Source organism: Zophobas morio, unplaced genomic scaffold (assembly GCF_036711695.1).
Source record: "Zophobas morio isolate AGI-343-1 ecotype UQ-CSIRO unplaced genomic scaffold, CSIRO_AGI_Zmor_V1 ptg000058l, whole genome shotgun sequence".
NCBI lineage: Eukaryota > Metazoa > Arthropoda > Insecta > Coleoptera > Tenebrionidae > Zophobas > Zophobas morio.
Window position 1 is genome coordinate 6,728,116 of NW_026972163.1, and position 20,663 is coordinate 6,748,778.

At 33.7% G+C, this 20,663-nt stretch overlaps 1 protein-coding gene across 1 annotated transcript in view; it reads left to right on the plus strand.

Annotated features, from left to right (window-relative positions):
* LOC135143102 (protein kinase C, brain isozyme-like) overlaps window positions 1–20,663 on the plus strand; it is a 183,262-nt gene that overhangs the window by 6,266 nt on the left and 156,333 nt on the right. The gene's annotated exons all lie outside the window — the stretch shown is intronic.

The window sequence follows — 20,663 nt, forward strand, 5'->3', positions numbered from 1 at the left end:
AGCCACAAAATCAATCAGACCTCGAAATATACCTGGATTTTGTGATTCCCTACTTTCGTCATGTCCACGTAAAGCAAATTCAAACAGTCTACAAAATTTTATGCACATTATCAATCGGCGTAATATACGGCGATTTTTGTCGACCCTTGCGTTATGTGCCCGAATATTATTAATACATATAAGCGGTGTGTAGTTGTTTCCGAATGTCTGTATTACCGAGAAGATTATCCAAGAATATTTATCATACGTGTTCGCGCAAAATAAAAATTAAAACCCGCGATAGTAACTCAATCCTGCCGAGCACTGTCGGAACGGGACCGCCAATCCAGGTGAATCAAGCGGCTAGGACGTGAGGTTTCCATGGCAGCGATGTAAACAAAACGTCTAAATCAGCCATGATTCGGTCTCTGGTCCCGGCTTTTATCAGCATTTCATCAGAAATAACATATCATATATCCAAGACACATCTTTAGATGTAAGTGGAAGTAAGTTTTGGTACATAAGGGGAGCGAGATAAAAAAATTAGTTTTGATAATTATGACACAAATTTCCAGATAATTTTTTAAATATTGAAAATTACTATTTTGGTATGTCGTGTCCAGTGTGTTGGTAGACGTTGTAATTTTGGTGGGCCACGTGCCCTTGTGCTGCATCTTTAAGTAATTTTGGACGCGAATACGAAATAAAAATACTTTTAGTTTGGATTTGTTAATGGACGATCTACCACTTCCAATCTATGCGAATTCACACAGTTTGTAGCTGATAATCTTGATGCTAAACGCCAGGTGGATGTGGCCGATTCAGATGTTTCTAAGGCATTTCATAAATTAGATCATGGCATTTTACTTGTAAAACTGCGAAATTTCGGCTTTTCAAGTGCCCTGTTTGACTTAATCAGTTCCTATTTATCCAACAGAGTTCAAGTTGTAAATTATAATGGCTATGAATTATATTGAAGATGGCCGACAGTGCAAGTGTCGCCGAGACATTGTGCTCTGTGTGCAAGTTAAAAGTGAAAGATGAAAGCAAAGTATTTATGTGCAGTGGTATATGTAATTATATTACCCATATGGAGTGCTCTGGGTTTAACAAGACAGAGTGTAAACTGATAGAAAACAAGAATTTCTTGTGGTTCTGTGATAAATGCAAATTCATCGGAACAAATGTGAGTAATCTCTTAGCTTCCTTAACAAATGCTGTAATAAGTTGTCAAAATCATATTGTAAAGCAAAGCATTACCATCAAAGAGCAAAATGCTGAGTTTGCTCTACTGAAAAGCGAAGTGGCGTTGATAAAAAAAGAAATACTAGCATCTAAAAAAAGTACGGAACATGACATGCCATTGAATGGCCTAGAGGAGGTAGATAAGTTATCGTATCCGGCTGATACTGCAGCAAAGAATCAGAGAGTAATATCCTTTCCGAAAAACATTTTGCGGGACTTAGGCAATCCTAAGGCCGTGCAAAGAGGAAACGTTATAGATAGTAAAAATCCATCTAAGAAACCTGTTGATGGGAAAAAAAGTACTGTTGACAGTGATAGAGATGTAAAATCATCAAGTGGAAAAACCAACAAATCCTGGGATTACAATATAACAGCTAACACTAGCAGAGATTTCACATTTTCTCAACCCAAACCTAGACGGGATTGGAGTGAGTTGGAGGAGGAGTCATCAGGTCCAGAGAATGAGAATGGGCAAGGGGATGATTTTACTACAGTTATCTCTCGTAAACGTAGGAACCGAAGTAGAAAACGAGTGAATACTAATGCTATAATGGGCACAATAGTAATGGATGAACAGGAAAGTTTTGCATCAGTACCCAAGATCAAGAAGGCCTGGATATACGTTGGAAATACAAAAAAAGGGACGAATGAAGAAAAAATAAGAGACTATATCAAGACTAAGGCGCCTATGGTAGCTGACGTTAATGTTGATAAGCTGAACTGTCAAGGTGAAACTCAATCATTTCGGGTCAGCGTGAGTTTTGAACATAAGGATGTAATAATGAATGGCGACTTATGGCCAAATGGGGTTGTAATCAGAAGGTATAACTTCTCAAAGAAAAATTTTTGGCAAAACCGACAAACGGAAGTGACCACCTAATAGAAAGTGATGTAATAGCTGAGAGACTAGAGGATGAACGTGCTGCCAATGGCAGCTATGGGTGTTCCAAAGTGGACTGTTTAAATGTGATGCATTTAAATGTTCAGGGATTACTAGGCAAATAACTTCTATTGGCAGTTCATTTGAACCAGGAGAATGTGGATGTCTTGTGTTTATGTGAGCACTGGCTCTCCAGAGAGCAACTGAAATGTACAAATATTGATAACTACATTTTGATAAGTAGTTTTACCCGGTCAGTCTTTTCCCGTGGTGGAGTAGCAATCTTCGTACATAAAACTGTGAAAGTGTCATCTACACCAGAGGTAATTAGTACAGAGAAGGAGTTTGAGGTGTGTATGTGTAAATTGCTGTTAGGGAAGTTAACAACATATGTGGTTGCCTTCTACAGGTCGCCAGGTAGTGATCTAAACAATTTCATTGTCTCCTTCACTGATTTGTTTAACAAAATATACAATGTAAGGTCTAATTATATTATATGTGGTGATATAAATGTCGATTTGTTGGTCAATAATAGTGAGAGACGACTAGTGCTAAATTTTTTCAGGGAGTATAATATTGTTCATCATATAAATGTTCCTACACGCATCACTTATCATTCACGAACTTGTATAGACAATATCTTTTCAAATTTACACCCTGTAAGTAAATTAGTGAAGAACACATTTGTATCTGATCATTGTTATGTGGTGTGCCAGTTTCAAAGCGACTTTGACAGAACTGGCATCAGCTGTTACAAAAGAATAATAAACATTGCGAACATAAATTTATTCATAGGAATGTTATCTACTATAAACTGGTATTCATTTATAGTACCCCATAGAGACTTTTTGTGCAATTTTGACTTGTTTTATAGAACTTTTTTGTATTATTATGATAAGGCATTTCCTGTTGTTAAGTGTATGGTAGGTTCAGGTAACAATACTCTGCCTAAATCTATCAAAGATCTTCATTCTTTTCTGTGTGAGATGTCCATTTTGGATAAACAATTGAATAGTGATTTCTACCATAATAGATATTTGACATTAAAATCTATGTATCGTAATTTAGTCTCTAAATACACAATAACTAAAAATGACAAAAGGATCATGGGCTCAGAAAACATAGCAAAAGAAAGTTGGAGAATAATAAATAAATTTAGGACAAAAATCAAAGACTCGATAACGACAATTGAGAATAATGAATCTAAAGTTATTGATAACATTAATGAAATATGTGAATGCTTTGCGGATTTTTTTGCAAATGTCGATGCTTCTCCACCACTGTTTGAGGAGGTTACAATTACAAATCATGATCATACATTCTTCCTGGAACCATTTACACATGATGAGATCATAACTTTGATAATGAATGTTACAAAAAAGCCCTGCCCGGGAGTGGATGGGGTCGATGGTCGAGTTCTGAAATCAGTAGCCGCAATTATTGCAGAGCCTATTTGTAATTTTGTAAACGAATCGTTTGCTTGTGGTCAATTTCCTGAAAATTTAAAAAAGTCAAAATGTATTCCGATATATAAAACCAAGGGGTCGAAGCATGATAGGGCCAATTATAGATCGATATGCATTCAAAGTCAGTTCGCTAAAATTTTTGAAGCCGCTTTCTTGGATAGACTAGTCAAATTCCTGGACAAGTTTAATATATTATCGGAATGTCAGAATGGTTTTAGAAAGAAAAGATCAACAAACACAGCTCTCATGCAAGTTATAAGCTTTATTCATGATGCATTAAATGGTAGAGAAAATGTCGTTGCATTTTTTTATGACTTAAGTCGTGCCTTTGATACTATTAACCATGAACTACTTCTGCAGAAGTTATATGGAATTGGCGTAAGAGGAGTTGCTAACGATTGGATAAGGTCCTATCTCCAAGACCGCAGTCAGAGTGTTGTTATTCAAAACAACTACTCTTCCGAAAGATTTGTGTCGCTGGGCGTACCGCAGGGGTCGCTGTTAGGTCCTGTCTTGTTTATTATTTTTGTTAATGATTTGTTTCAAATATGTGGGTCTTACGGAAAAGTAGTTTCTTATGCAGATGATACCAACATCTTAGTGTCATGTAAAAACATATGTGATGTAATAGAGCATGGTAATTTAGCAACTGAGACATTAAGGAGGTATTGTGCTATAAATGGATTAAAATTAAATTCGAAGAAGACCTACTACATGCGCTTTATACCTAAAAATGTTACTTTAGACCACAACCTTCTTTTCCGTTTGGGAGAATATTCCATATTGTCTTTAGATAAAACTAAATTTTTAGGAATCACTATTGATTCTAAACTCACGTGGAATGCACACATAGATACAGTTTGTGAAGAGATCAGTAAAGCATGTCACCTGCTTAGAAGTTTAAAAAATTATGTCTCAATACATGTGTTGCTTAAAGTTTACTTTGCTGTCGTACAGTCAAGGCTGTCCTACGGAATTTTGTATTGGGGATCTTCCTCCTCATTGGATAAATTATTTAGAATGCAGAAACGTGTATTGAGAATCATGTTTAATCTGCGCCCATTGGTAAGCCATTTTTTTGTGGGTTTAGAATCTTAACAGTACCAGCACTTTACATTTTATCTGTGCTTATGAATGTAAAGGAAAACATAGCAAGGTATCAGAGAGTTGAAGAGGTGCAATATTATAATTTAAGAGACAATAATAGCTTACGATTGCCATTCTCAAGATTAGAAATAGGTAAACAACATCCAGATTATATGGGAATTTTATGTTATAATAAAATTAGGAAAATTATAGTAAATTGTGATGGGTTAAGCGTAGGTTTATTTAAGAGTAAGGTTAAGATGCACTTAAATCTAAATGCCTATTATAATATTGAGGAATTTTTTAATTCATAAACTTTATGTTGACGTGGCCGATGTACACCTTTTGTATCTGTGCTGAATAAAACCATTATTAATCCTCCAAAACTGTTGTCCCATCTGGAGTCCCACAGGGTTCTATATTGGGGCCGCTATTTTTTGTTATCTACATCAATGACGTTGTTAGGGATATCAAATCAAAAGTATTCATGTATGCTGATGACCTAAAAATATTCAGTGAAGTTAATTCATTTGAAGACTGCTTGTCACTACAAAATGATCTTCACACATTTTATAACTGGAGTAATTCCAATCTACTACATGTAAATTATGCCAAGTGTTATATCATGTCGTTTACTAACAAGACCTCTTTAATATCGTATGGTTATACCCTTAGTTAACTTAATAACTAACTAGAGTTGATACTTTTCGTGATCTGGGTGTTACATTCGATTCGAGGCTTACTTTCGCTGACCATATAAGTTTTTGTCCAGGAGCACTAAAATCTCTTGGTTTTATTATGAGTTGTGGTAAAATTTTTAATGACATTGGCTGCCTTCGTACTCTTTACTTTGCGTATGTCCGCTCTAAGCTAGAGTATGCAAGCGTAGTTTGGTTCCCGTATTCATATTGAATCCTTGGAGAAAATACAACGTCGGTTTCTTCAATAGCTAGTATTTTGAGTTGATGGCATCTATCCTGAGCGAGGTATATCTTATACCCTTCTTTTAGAACGCTTTCAATTTCAAAGCCTAGATAGTAGACGAGTAAATGCGTCCATGTCCTTTCTGCGAAAACTTATTCATTTTCAATTAGACTGTCCTAATCTACTTGATAGGTTATAGTTTTTGTTTCCAAGATTGGCATCGAGATCTTGTCCCTGTTTTTACTTGCCCACTCCTCGTTTAAATATCACAAAACACTCACCTATTTATGAAATGTGCACCCAGTACAACATTCACCAGAATGATTTTGATATTTTTAGGTAGTTACTTTAGGCTTCTTTAATTTGGTATGTGCTTATATAGTATACGTATTTCTAAATCCGCTACTGCAGTAATATTAGCTGTTGTTAATAGAGTTGTTTCATCTAAAGCAAAAGTTTTTTCCGTTGGTCTGTAATTGGGTTGTAATACCTGTTGGCCAACGTAACTAATAATAATAACAATAATAATAATAATTAATTCCTATCCTTTCCATAGTGTCCCCGATATCAAGCCCACAAAATTATAACCCAACACCAATCTGGAGAACCGTTACAAGAAGCACTCTGGAAACCAAAACAAAAATCGCAGTGGTATTCAAATTTGGAATTTAAAGATCTAACCTACCGTATATTTGACAAAAACAAAAAAACAGTTTTTTATTATTCGGGATTTGTTTATTTTTGCGAAAGAATATTTGGAATATACAGCAAGTTTACGTCGAGTATTAAAATCCATGGGATTCAGATTTAAGGAAGTTAATAACAGAAAAATAATTGTATTTTAGTTATTTTGTCTTGTGTTATTATAGTATGTATAACACACTGTACTTGGTTGGTATGTGTTCCCAATGTTTCTGATCACTTCTGTAACAGTAAGTTTAAATAAGCCGTCAAATTATTTTCAACATACCTATTATTTTAACCTCTGAATTTTGTGAAGTTACATTTTGTTCATTATTACCACTAAAATCCTCAGGACGTAGGAGCATAGCCAGGGCTATCACCTTCAACCAAATTCCTTGTACATTTTGTATATAACTAGCAGTACCAAATTAGTTATTAAACATAACATTAAAGACTTGTTGGTGTCTCATTTTTTTGATGAAAAATTGGTGATCCGTTGCGACCAATTAAGGTGAACTGTTATCTACCCATTATAGACAATTTTGGTGTTGCTCGCGAGATTGATCATTTCAGTCGAGAGAGGTGGTACTTCGAATGTGTGGCTAAGCATGATATGATATGACTCGATTCGAGTACACTCATGTACAATAATTTAAACAAATTCTGAATTAGGTATTCAGTTATTCCTCATCTGTAAAGCAATTTTTATGAAGCAGACAATAATTAATCAATTCACCTTGTTTTTTATCAGCTCTAGATCTGATTTCATTCGTGACCACAATATTTTTGGGTTTGTTTTATCGTAATTCTTAACGTATCGACTGCAAGTTTAATTACACCAGGTACCATTCCTCTTTCCACAGATGAAAGATAAAACACTTTTTGTATTTATCGTTGCTCTTGTATCATAATTACCATGAAGACTCAGGTTTTCGTGTTTTTATTGAAAATTGTTTATCAGTTTTTACAATATTGCGACAAGTTACAATGATAATTATGAAATAACATGTGCAAGAGTGCAATAATTGCAATGAAGTCGAGCGTCATCACGATCGCAAATACATGAATGAACTGACATGAAACTGATTATATATTGACAGTTCACCAGGTTATTAAAAGACAGATTTACACTGAATAATTTTTTAAAATTTACACTAGGGGGTGGTTTATGGATTTGAGTTTACAATATGAAACTTTTAAAGTTGCATGATGCTTTATCAAAACTTCAAAGTACTGTGACCCAATTAAAAAGTCTTCCAGGTGAATTTGGGAAGAAGTTAAAAATTAAAATAGAGTCTGTTTTTAATAGAAATCCCGATTTAAATATTTTGTATCAATTTTGCGACGGTATAACAGAGCCAAACATTAAAACAAAATATGAGAATTTGCTCCCATTTTTTTTACGCTCCCATAACCAGTTGTGACGTGGAGCGTTCATTTTCTAAACTGAAAGACTTATTAACCCCTAAAAGAACATGTGTTACAAAGAAAATCTCGAGCGAACATTTGTTGTGTACGCCAACGCTAGACCTTGAGCACACTTCGAAAACCCTGTGTATGCCTGTGAATTAAAACGTCTTCGTCGTTCTCTGATTATTATAGACTAATAATACCTTAGAAACGGCTCTTGTTAACAAGCTCATAACGCCCGAGAGCATTATACAGTCATGATTTGATAACGCCCGCTTTTTTAAATTTCCTTTTACCTTTTTTAGCTTTTTCAACGATTTTTGGTGGAATTTCCATCTTTTAATATAGACGTGACAAATGAGGTTTACAATAGACAACTTTTAGCAACCCGTAGTTTTTATCTGTGTAGACCATATGAATGCGATGTTCAAAATCTCGCTGTCGGACGGTAAAGTAATTTGCCAGGTTTTTATAATTTTTTTTTTGAAAATTATTTCACATCATTTATATTAATGTGGCAACTCTTACAACCAGTTACACTTATTGCTGGGGGAATATTATTAGTTAACAAAGCTCGTCTTGAGATATCTTCCTGAATGCATATAACGTCGACGCTTTCTCTTGTTGCACTTGCCGAAGAAGCTTCGCCATGAAGCACCGCCCTACCAGGTTTTATTTTATTTTCAACGAATTCTTCAATATAACCTTCAGCTGTGGTCGAAGATTCCTAGCCACTTTGACGTTTTAGTGTAGTCAAATATGCACCTTCATTGGCCAAAAGAGCTGCGGAAGACCGCCGAAATGAGTGACCAATGAATGTCTCCGGTTCTGGTAATTTCAGGAATGTGTCCATAACAACATGGGTTCATGGACAAAACATCTACAGCAACAAATCTTTCTTGCTTCATCCATTATGTGGCAAATGTACTCGACAATGAAGGGCAAGGACGCCCAATTTATATGGACTTTTCAAAAGCTTCCGATAAGATTAATCATGAACTTCTGTTACAAAACCTACACGCATTTGGTTTTAGTGGATCTCTAATCTTATTATTTAGATCATATTTTGCAACCGGAAACAACACGTCATGTACAATGGTTTCAAATCTTATGATGTTACACCTAGTTCAGGCGTGCCCCAAGGCTCTAATCTTGGCCCATTATTACTTATAATTTTTATGAATTACATCACAGATATTTTGAGCCCTGATCTGTTGATATACCTGCTATTGTTTGCTGATAATCACAAGATTTTTTTCCAAAATTACATCTATTAGAGACTGCATTTTACTGGAAAATGTTTTAGAGAAGGTAGTAACCTGGTGTGCCAAAAATAAGTTGTCATTTAACATTAAAAAAACGTCATGTGGTAAGTTACACCCACAAAAAAGAATACTGCTTATTTGACTACAATATCTGAGACATATCTTTAAATAGAAGTTACGTCGTGAAAAATCTAGGGGTTTTATTTGACGGTAGTTTTACTTTCCACGATCATATTGAATATCTTACCACTTCTTTAAAAATGCTTGGGTTTCTAATAAGAAATTGTAAAAAGATTGTACAGTGCATCTTTTTTAAAAGTGGCCATTGGGATTCTCATGTTAAATTTTAGACCCCATGTTAACTTTTGTTAGGGTGGAAACCCAGAAGTGATTTTTGCTGGGAAAATAGCCTTAGGGTTCTACTTTAATTTCCACTACCACTTTTGGCAGTAAATTGTTAATTTGTGCTATAAAAAATAAAAATTATTACGATTAAACAATTTTGGTTTTGACTTGTCATTTTTGACAGCATAATTTGAATTTAACCATAACTTTTGTTGCAGTATTGAGAAAAGAAACAGAATGATGGAATTCAAACATAAATGAAGAAAATAAAAGATAATTTCATTGAAATTGTGTTTTTGAGGTCCACGATCGAGACATTTTTAAATTGTTCTGTTGCTAGGTATGGGACAATGTGGGAATGCTGAAGCAAGTACCTACTGCGGCATGTTGACGAATTTCGGTCACTAAAAACAAGTAATCAAACGAGTAATCAAATTTTAGAAACTTTAGGTAAATTACTGTTTTTACATGGGTGCCTACAATATTATCCACAAAAATATCTAAATAATTTAATATTTTTTAAGAAATATCGTTTAAAGCATAACCTTGAATAAAATCGACAAAAAATGATCCAAATTACATCCAGTAAAAATTGCAACTGTAAATTTTTAGTTAAACATAAGTTAATATGAGAATCCCTATCGCCACTTAAAAAAAAATGCACTCTAAATATATGTATTCACAAAATATTAGATAATAATAGAAAAAAAATGCCACAATTTAGGAATTGCTGAAACGATAAACGACTAATTCCTTAAAATTTTCCTTTTTCGTACTTATATAAAAAACACGAATTCTTGTTGAAGTAGTGATAATGAAAGAGGATGTTGTGAAGGTCGTTGATATAAAATCGCTAAATGCAGCAATGGAACTGAACACGAGAAATGTAAGCTACCTAGGTTTCTGAAAACTTAGGACAATTATAAATCTAGTAAAGCAGCACAAATACCGAGAGAAATGCAGAAGAACAAAATAACAACAATAGAATTACCTAAAGTTAGATGGACAGGATGCAGCGAAAGTCGGTTACAAGCTGAACGGATAATTGACCAGTAAAGTAAACGACTCGGGAAATTTGAACTTCGTTCATAAACACGAGACCCGTATTTCAGTTCCCCGTGTAATTCTTATGGGTGAGATCACAGCGTCACTTTAACGCTTAAATTCTACCATTGAAGTAATTTTCTTATACCGGGTGTCTGTAAAATGGCGGATTAACTCTCCACTACGCTCTTAACAATCAACTGGTGTAATGCAAATAGTAAAAAAAATCCTTCTCACATTTTCGTGGAGTTATAATGATTTTAAAATTGGTTCTTTTGCTACGTTTAACAACTAAACAACTCATTCATCATCACAATAACTATAGTAATAAAAATTTTAGTTAATATTTTTCTCGCCCATGATCATGTTTAATTACCATTTCGGTTAAAATGTACAAAGATGTGGCAATGTTGTTTTTGTAATAATTTGATAAAATTCCATTTGACAACAATGTTTGCCTGATATAAAGCGAAGGTGGATTTCAGTCACCTTTGTTACTAAGAAACCAGAAAGTAAGTCGGAGGTATTTACGGATTAGGTGTGTGCAGTGTTGCCAATTTTACTTTTATAAAATTACGTTTTTTTCGTAATCTACATCATTAAGAATTTTTTTATTATTTTTTTGGGACTTCCTAAACCCTCGTATATAACGTACTGTACAGTTAATCCGCTATTTTCCAGATACGCGGTATATCCCACTACCTGTACCATTAAGACTGATATTTTTACTGTTGATCTGGATACCAAACATGAACGGAGCCGGTGGTATTTAATAAATATTTAAATTCAACTTTTGCCACTACATTTGCCTCGAACGTATGTTGTACAGAGTGGTTCATACTGCCATTGACTTCCCCCTCTACTTAAAAGGCTTCGATTTTCGGCGGTACAGATACGGCTGTAAATTTAAAATGATACATATAAAGGAAATCTCATATTTGCAAACTTCACTGCCTTGACAGAAAAAAAATCTGCCTGGGCTACAATAGTATATTGTTTTATAAGGAGTAAAAATGAGACTTTTCGTGGCGAATCTGTAGGTTTGACGGCCGAGCGCGCGAGGCCGGCAATTTCAGATGAGCCACGAAAAGTCATTTTTCTCCGTATAAAACATGCTATTTTTTCTTCAAACGTGAAAGTGGATCCAATTTATTGGACATGAAAATGTTGAAATCTAAGAAATTGTGACAAAAATCACTTAGAACTGATTCTTATAAAGCACTAATGCGTTAACCAACTTGTATTCTAAGGTCTAAAAAATTCAGACAGTTGATCATAAATCATAATCACCAAACAGGTACGTACCTACCCCTCACTTTTTCTGCCGCTGACGACCGGCAGAAAAAATGCGAAAACAGCCTAGGCAGAAAAATTGGAGTCACTATACTCTATAACCTTGTGATTTTGTGATTTTTTTCTTTCAATATCGATATAGTTTTTCACTTTGATGTGAAAATTGGTCAGTGGCAAATTTACTCACCGAAAGGCCTTTTCTTCTTGTTTAATATTCCAATTCCAGCTATTTAAAACAACTTTCACCTAAATATGCCACCTTTAAAATCTATAGAGGACAATTTCTAGCAATCAAAGTACCTTTGATTCCATCACGTACTTCTACAAATACTATCATTTTACAGTATTTTAAATGCTGTTACTTCTTATAACCTCACTTTTTTTCACGATATTTTCTAATGATGTCTTGAGCAGAAAAAACATGATTGTAATTAATTATAAAATGTTAATCGTAGCAAAACTTTCAATGATTTCAGCAAATTATAAATTTTCTTATTTATTACTTTCATATTGTTATAAGACTATTCTTGATTGTGCATGATGATTGGTTAATTTAAAGTCCCGGTCTACCCGGTACCAATATATTTCAACACTGGTGAAAAGTTCCTAAGGTTTAATTTGAATTTAAAAAATTACAAATGTTGAATATTTGCTGAATGTTTGTGATTGTAACATTTACATACATACCATACTATTTGCAAAGAGAATATACAAGATCAAGATTTTTCTTTTTTTTTTAATTTCCAAAAAAAATGTGTATTTTATTAGATCCAGTCGCTTGTGACTAGTGTACGTCAAATAACAAAGTCTAATAAATATACAATTGATATTGATTCACAATTATAAGATTAAAAAAGAAATATTACAAAGTGTTTTATATAATTTTTGCAGTTTGTAAGTATTTTTTACTTTAAATATAGTATAATCAAAGTACAATTTGTTTTATGTGTAAATAGTTTGTCGTTTCTTGGCAATGTTTGAGCCGAGGTCTGTTGATGAAGATGATATTGAAATGCAATGTACGCCGCCTGAAGTAGTCGAGGCTGCTTCAGCTGCTATAGGTGACTTGGTGCCTACAAAGTCAAAAAAAATTTATGAAGCTTCTTACCAAAAGTTTGTGACTTGGTGTAACAGCAAAAACATAAATGTGTATTTACAGAACGTTTTATTGGCCTATTTTCTGGAAATGATGAAATTCGGAATTAAGAGTTCCACAATGTGGTCACATTATTCCATGATAAAGTTATTACTGAATATTAGAAATGGCGTTGACTCAGTAAATTTCAAAGATTTCGAGCCTATCTAAAAAAACACGGCCAGGGATACAGTGCCAAAAAGTCTAAAATTTTTACCAAGCAGGAATTCGGCAGTTTCTTGAGACAAGTTGATGATTTCAAATATTTGGGCATTAAAGTTGTTTTAATCATCGGAATTGCGGGAGCTTGTCGCTGCGACGAAATGGTCAAAATGACTGTTGATGACATTGAAGATCTTGGGTCACTGCTTCATGTTAAACTGCCCAATACCAAAACAAATAAATCAAGACCATTCACAGTTGTAGGGGAAATGTATGTGACCATCTGCAGAAAATATTTTTCCTTAATACCAAAAGAACTGTCTGAAAAAAGATTGTTTTTAAAATACCAATCGGGAAAATGCCACAGAGCAGTGATGGGCATACATAAAATTGGCAGTGTGCCCTGTGAGGTGGCATCTTTTTTGAAGCTGCTAAACTGCAAGCAGTACACGGGACATGCTCTCAGAAGAACATCCGCTACACTGCTGGTTGATGCTGGGGGCGATGTTACTACATTAAAACGGCATGGCGGCTGGAAATCCAGCAGTGTAGCTGAGGGTTACATCGATGAGTCTATGCACAGCAAGGAGGTCATCGCCAACAAAATTTTATCTCCTGTGGCTGGTTGCAGCAAGGCCTTCGATGTTTTGGAGCCTGAGAATTCAGCTTACAGCAGCACTGCGATTGTAGACGAGATTGACACTGCAATGGGTTCTATTGTACATCAACCTAAACTTCCAGTACCTCCACCGCCCAATTCCAATCAACAAGATTTTGCAGTTATCAATGCTGATGCAATGAACACATTCATTTGGCTAATAAATAAGTAAATACTTTGTGTTCAATTCCACTGACCTTTCTTTTCTCTAGTCTTTATGTAATTTACAAATTGAGACTTAGTCCAATTTTACAATCTTAACCTCACTTTTTCAAATATTTTATACCTACTGATGTCATGGGTAAATACAAACAACCACTATAAGCTTTATTATTTTTAAATTTAAAATTAATAAAAATACGTTAAACGTCGAAGAAGATATGTGACAGTTATAATTCGACTCTTCCACTCTGACCGACTGAATTGTGACAAATGACATATGACAGTTGTCTGTGATTGACATTGGCTGATACACAAAACACTAGTAACAGTGAGAACATCAAGATCAACACATAAGACGGCTAGGCTTAATTTCATTGGTTGATTTAGCGGCAGCAAAAAATTTTTGCAGCCTAAGCAGAATTTTTTTTTTCCTGTCAAGGGAGTGAAGTCGGACTTTGTATTTATCAATTGAGCTATGCAATGACCCGTATTTCTGACGTTTGAAGAAAAAAGTTTTTTGCTGCCGCTGAATCAACTAATGAAATTTAAACCTAGCCGTCTTATGTGTTGATGTTGATGTTGATGTTCTTACTATTAATGTTTTGTGCTGCCAATATCAATCACAGACAACTGTCAGATGTCAATTGTCATAATTCTGTCGGTCAGAGTCGACTTATAATAATTGTCACTTATATCATCTGCGAGGTTTATTAACCTGTTTTCATTAATTAACTTTAAATTTAATAATAGGGTATTTTGATCAGTTATCCTAGAACTTGTCAGTGGCGGCTCCTCAGAGGAGGCAGGGGAGGCTGAGCCTCCTCTGTTTTTTGGAGCTGAGCTTCCTCTAATTTTTTCGATGAAAGAATTTGTATTTTTATAGACATTTGTTACTATTCAGAATATTTTGTTTGATTTAATTTACTTTCATCATATATCAGGTTAAAATATCGAAAAAAATTATATTTGCGCCCTTAAATCATAATTCACACCACTCCGCGTTTGGTTTCAGCCGTAGAAGCTAGCCTCCGCCGAGAATGCATCTTACTATTGAGACCGCAACCTTGACGCATAGTCATTCAGCACTGCATTGGCTAAAATGTTCATCGGGGTGCCGCTTCAGGCCGCTAGCCTCCGGCTAGTGCATCTCTTTTCAGATCAAGTCGCACGGATTATTTTATCTCTTTCTTATTAACTCGCGCGATCGAGTGTAAATTGGAAAAACATTGAGGTGGTTTCGCGTGCTCCCTATTCAGTGGTGAATGGTGTTTAGGCTTTAGTACCTACGTAAAGCCTAAGGTGTTTTTTATATCATTTATTTGCGTTTTATTTCTGATCGGTATTATCGGCATATTAATATTACTTATACTTAACGAGAATGAGCAACGAAAATAAGTCAGTCTCATGTGCAGTGTAAAGGCATGAAAAATCACAGGAACACATATTTTCTTCTACTACTTTAGATTCCGCTCATAAGAGGGATATTGAGAACTATAACGAGAAAGTTGGTGAAAATAGGGCAATTTTGAAAAGACTAATCGATGCAATAGTTTATCTATAGTGTTCTTTTCGTGAGCATGACAAAAAAATTATTCAGATAATGAAGGATATAAAAAGTATTGGTTTTCAAATTTGAGCCTCCTCTGAAGAAAACTTCACGAGCCGCCACTGTCCTTTACAGATTTTAAAGGTGGCATACTTAGATAGGGGTTGTTTTAAATAGCTGGAATTGGAATATTAAACAAGAAGGAAATTCCTTTCGGTGAGTAGATTTGCCACTGACATATTTTCACATCAATGTGAAAAACTGTATTCATGTTAAAAGAAAAAATCAGAAGGCTATAGAGTATACTGAGTCTACTTTTCTGCCTAAGCTGTTTTCGTATTTTTTCTGATCATGATTAAAAGTGTTGAATTTTTTAGAGCTTAGAATACACGTTAGTTATCGTATTATTAGTGAGTGCTTTAAGAATCAGCTCTAATTGATTTATATCACCATGTCTTATATTTCAAGATTTTCATCTCTAATAAATTGGATCCAGTTTCACTTAAAAAAAATACTATGTTTTATTCGGAAAAAAATGACTTCATGGCTCATCTGTAATTGCCAGCCTCGCGCCAATGCTACAAATTCACCACGAAAGGTCTCATTTTTGCTCCTAATAAAGCAATATAACGAGCGATCAAATAAAAAACACCTACAGTTACTTTTCGATGCTCAAATCCCAAGCAGCAGACTGTCGTCTGATTCACGTCAATTTTTGGTCATAACTCGTCGGCGACGTCATTCGCCCAAAAAATCACGTGATAATGACGAGATTTTTATGACTTATTTCTGACGTCAATTAATGACGTCAAAAGGCCGTCTTTTCTTCGTCATTTTTTATAGATTATATGATCAATTAGATGTGGGTCGTCGTATTCTTTAAAAAGTGGCCTTCATAATGCTTAATTATAACTATTTAGAGCAAAAAATACAACGGCTTTATTAGAAATGCACCAAAGACAAGTTTTTTCATTCTAATATTTTCTAACAAAATAATTATTTCTGAAGACTGGTTTACTCTAGAAGTGCTATTTTGTAAGTACCTGCTTGGCAAATTATAAATAGAACATCCGGGGTTGACCGTATAATTGTGAAAAGACCCTACCACGCAAACAAGGTCATAAAAATTCTTTGTCCATTGTCCCTAAAACGGGACAAGATTTTGAAGAATTCCTTCGTCGAATTTTGATTTTATAAAGACGTTTATAAAGTGATAATGGTTACCAAAAAAATTAGAGAGTGATTTAATATTTAGTTTTATTAAATTTATTTCATCTAATGAAAAAATAATGCTCAACTTCCGTATTTACTATACAATACATCAGGTGTTTGAGGCGTGCATTCGGACTTTACCTGTTTTCGGTATTTATGTTTATTGCACTTCACAGTGAAGCATTCCAATATTTCCAGTTGGTTCTCAACCACCGAAACTTTCTCGTGTATCCGTTACTCACTTCATTTTTAACGCAGTTTTGTAAAAATTTTTTGCGATTCAGTGTGGGTTGTACTTATTTACACTAGGTAAGTTAATATCTAATAAAGTAATCATTTTAATTTTTACGTGTTTCTGTTATTTTTGTTAACTGTATGTAGATAACAAAAGCAGTTTTGTCAGATAAGCTGGAAAGACCACCATTAATCACTGAAGATACTCCCACTGATTATGAAGAACTTACGGTGATTGTTTTTGAAAATAAGGCGCCATAAAATATTGCAAAGGTATGTTAGTGCAATTTTTTATGAACTAATGCTAATGAACATAATTTTATTCTAGATTTGAAACAAATACAAAACATATGTGCGAAACGAAAGAAATGCTAAAGGAAACGAGTGAAAAAATCTCCAACATGGAAAAGTTATTAAATCCGACAACAGAAAAAGAAAGCAAAAATAGAAGTTATGCCACCAGGACCACACCTAAACAAATTTTGACGAATTACAAGATTATCTTTGCTAATTAGAACAAGCAGATTTCTTTGTAAGTTAAAAAAATACAATGAATTCCAATTCATATGTACATATAATATAATTTGTTTGTGTTTTTAAGACTGATTTATAGTTTATTATAGTTTTCTTTTAATATTCTTTGTAACTAAATAGATGTCTTTGTGTTTTAAAACAGATTTTTCTTTAAATAGCATATTTTATTGCAATGTTAATTTTTGATTATATATTGTATATCATCCTTTTTTTTATACTAATTATACTCTTGATTACCTGTATGTAGATTTGTTTGTGTTCTTAGGAGTGGTTTATCTTTAATTTGTTTAATTGACATATATTTTTTTATTTGTTTATTGAAGTTCATTGTTGGTTGTACAGAATTGTGGTAAATTTATTTTTTTTACTCTAATTTGTTTTAACTTTAATATATATTTTGTTTTGGTATTTACCTGGTGATTACAACGAATTATATATTTTATTTAAGGTAAACAATATAAAAATATAAAATTATTTCAGCATTTTATTTATTGCATAATTTTTTCTAAAAATCAAAATATAAAAAACGTCTTAAAATGGACAATAAATGCCGTCTCTAAGACGTCAGTACATCACGTCAATAGTTCGTTACAAAATGACGACTCTAAGACGTCAGTACATCACGTCAATAATTCGTTAGAAAATGACGTCATCTGGACGAGACATTTGACCGTCATTGGTACGTCAATATCACGTGAAATCTTTGGTCACTATGACGTAATTGATGACCATTTATTCACGTCAAAAAGACGACATCATGTTGCCTGGGATGTTAACGATATCAGACCGCAAGGAACTTATCGGAACCATAATGATACTAATATACAAACATCAGTTTGGTGGTCTACATTTATGAAGTTATATTATACAAAATTCAGATCTGTTTATATTAACGATGAGTAACAAGATGACTGTGTTGATTTTGATGATGTTAAAAAAATAAATAAATATTGAAAAGAATTACAAAGTTGAGATATATTTTAAATAATCGACAAAAAAATGTAAGGTCAACATGACAAAAAACGTAGATACGTTGTCTTACAGGATATAGTGCACCAGCTGTGGCAATAAATCTCATATTGTTTAGATGGGTTTAAAATTTTTTTTTACTGGAAATGAAGAATAAAGTTGTACCGTGTTAATTAAAAATTTCTTATTTCACCAGTAGTTTGCTAGTGGTATCTTTCAATTGTCAAGATTATTATTGTTTCAAGATATAGTTATTTTAAAAGTACAACAAAACTAATCCAACGCGAACCTTCAGTAACTAGATCTAAGTAGATTGTAAATCGAGACCAAACAGATTACGCTTACGACAAATTAGATCACATTTGCGGCACATTATATTCAATTATACGGATTTGAGTAGACGAAGGATTAACGACGAATTCAAGATTTTCAGTTTCACGTAAAGCGAATTGTCTGTGTAAGACATAGTTACCTGTACGGCTCTACAACTATGCAAAAATTAAAATTTCTTCCCCAAAAAAAAAACACGAAGATATATGACTCTTAATCGTAAGTGCGAGATCTTTGTTATGATGGTGCACTTGTTAGTTTATATTTTCTTAAGCATAGGTCAACAGCTGCCAGCTCCTTTATTTTCGAATCTCTTTTTTAGTTTTGCTGCAACCAAAGACATATTGTATTGTCAGACCTATGCAACAGACTTACCTCTAATAGTATATTTCAAAACTCACTGTACAAATTTCATTACTCAAAGACAAAAAACATGTATCTACAAATACAAATTACAAATTACAAGATTAACTAAAACAAATATTTAAAACAAAACTTCCTTACATATAACACTAAATTCGTTAAAATTAAGCAGAAATAACTATATCGACGGCAGACACAATTCTGTTGTAACATCGACACAGATTGTTGAACGAAGCGTAGTACAACAGGTTGGTTATACAAATTTTGAGTACAAAAGTCTTAGGATAACGACAATTTGAGCGCGGAACAAAAAATGATAAATCTTGAATGAGATTAGCACAGCTAATGCGACCATGAATTAACTTGTATAAAAATATGATGTTAGCATAAGTTCTTCTCGCTTTTAATGAAACAATATTTACACCGATTAAGAGTGCATCATTTGGATAAGACCTTGCAGAATATGAGCCAAATTTAATGTAATAGAGGCGTTTGCAGAATTTTCTTTGAGCTCGCTCAAACGATGAAATATGAACTCCATAATATGGACCCCAGTATTCCACCACCAGTATACCAATTTATTTCTAACATAAGAGCAAGCAAACATTCAATGTTGGTAAAACTTGTAGTATGTCTGAATATGAAGCTTAATATATATTTTTGTGACATAGTCGGTACCATATTGAATATGTGGCATAAACCTTTAATGAGAGTTTATAATGACTCCTAGATCTTTAATTTAATCGACTTTGATTACCGTGGTTCCGTTTATTTTATAATCATAAAGGCGGCAACACAGAGAGAGTGAAGAGTCAAGACTTGACTACGTGCCACTGGGTACAATTAAAACTCCTAGTATGTGGGGAAGAATGTGGCATTTGCAGTCAAGTCTATTGGAATCAAAACTGTCTTGATTTTTAGCAGGCTAAGTTATCCCTGCGCGCGGATAACTCAGTGTGTGTGGAAACAAGTATTTCAGTAGCGCTGCATTTTTAAGGGATGTCTGACGTATTTTACATTTTTTTTTATAATATAAATGCACGCCACTATCATGAAGTAAATATCTTTTTTCGTTAATATAGCGATGCACGTTTGTCAAAACTTTACATTTGGTTACTAGCTAGGTATTTAGTAAATTAAACTTTTCAGTTCCCAGGTATAACACTCGACGGCAAAATATGTTTTACTGTTCCACTTGAAGAAGTAATTTACTCAAGATGTGTCCTATAGTTGGTATGTGTCGTTTCTTCAATAATATATCGATGAGCTGTGATGTGACAGATAAATTTTCAAACATTGTTGATTGCATAATAACTGAATATGGTATTTAAATATTGGTGAAAATTGTTATTCAATATATTTTCTTTATATCTGATTTAAGTATCTTTCCCTGTTAATTGTTTTTCTTTTTGACTGTTTTGATCACACCAGACACCAAAAATATCTAAATCGCTTAGTAAAAGAATACCATCCTCAATAGAATTTACACGTACAGTTAGAAATTTTCAGATCATCAGCATACACAAATATTTATTTTATTTATTTATTTATTTAAAAATGAAATAGGGCAGAGGCTGGAGCCTGTTATGCCCAAGGGACAGTTGTTACAAATTAAATTTATTTACATCCTATGTATTATCAGTTATGATGACCGACGAACCAGGTATCTAGTGCTATCTTGAAACTGATTAAAGACGAACTTTCGATTATATTTGGAGATAGAGAGTTCCAAATACC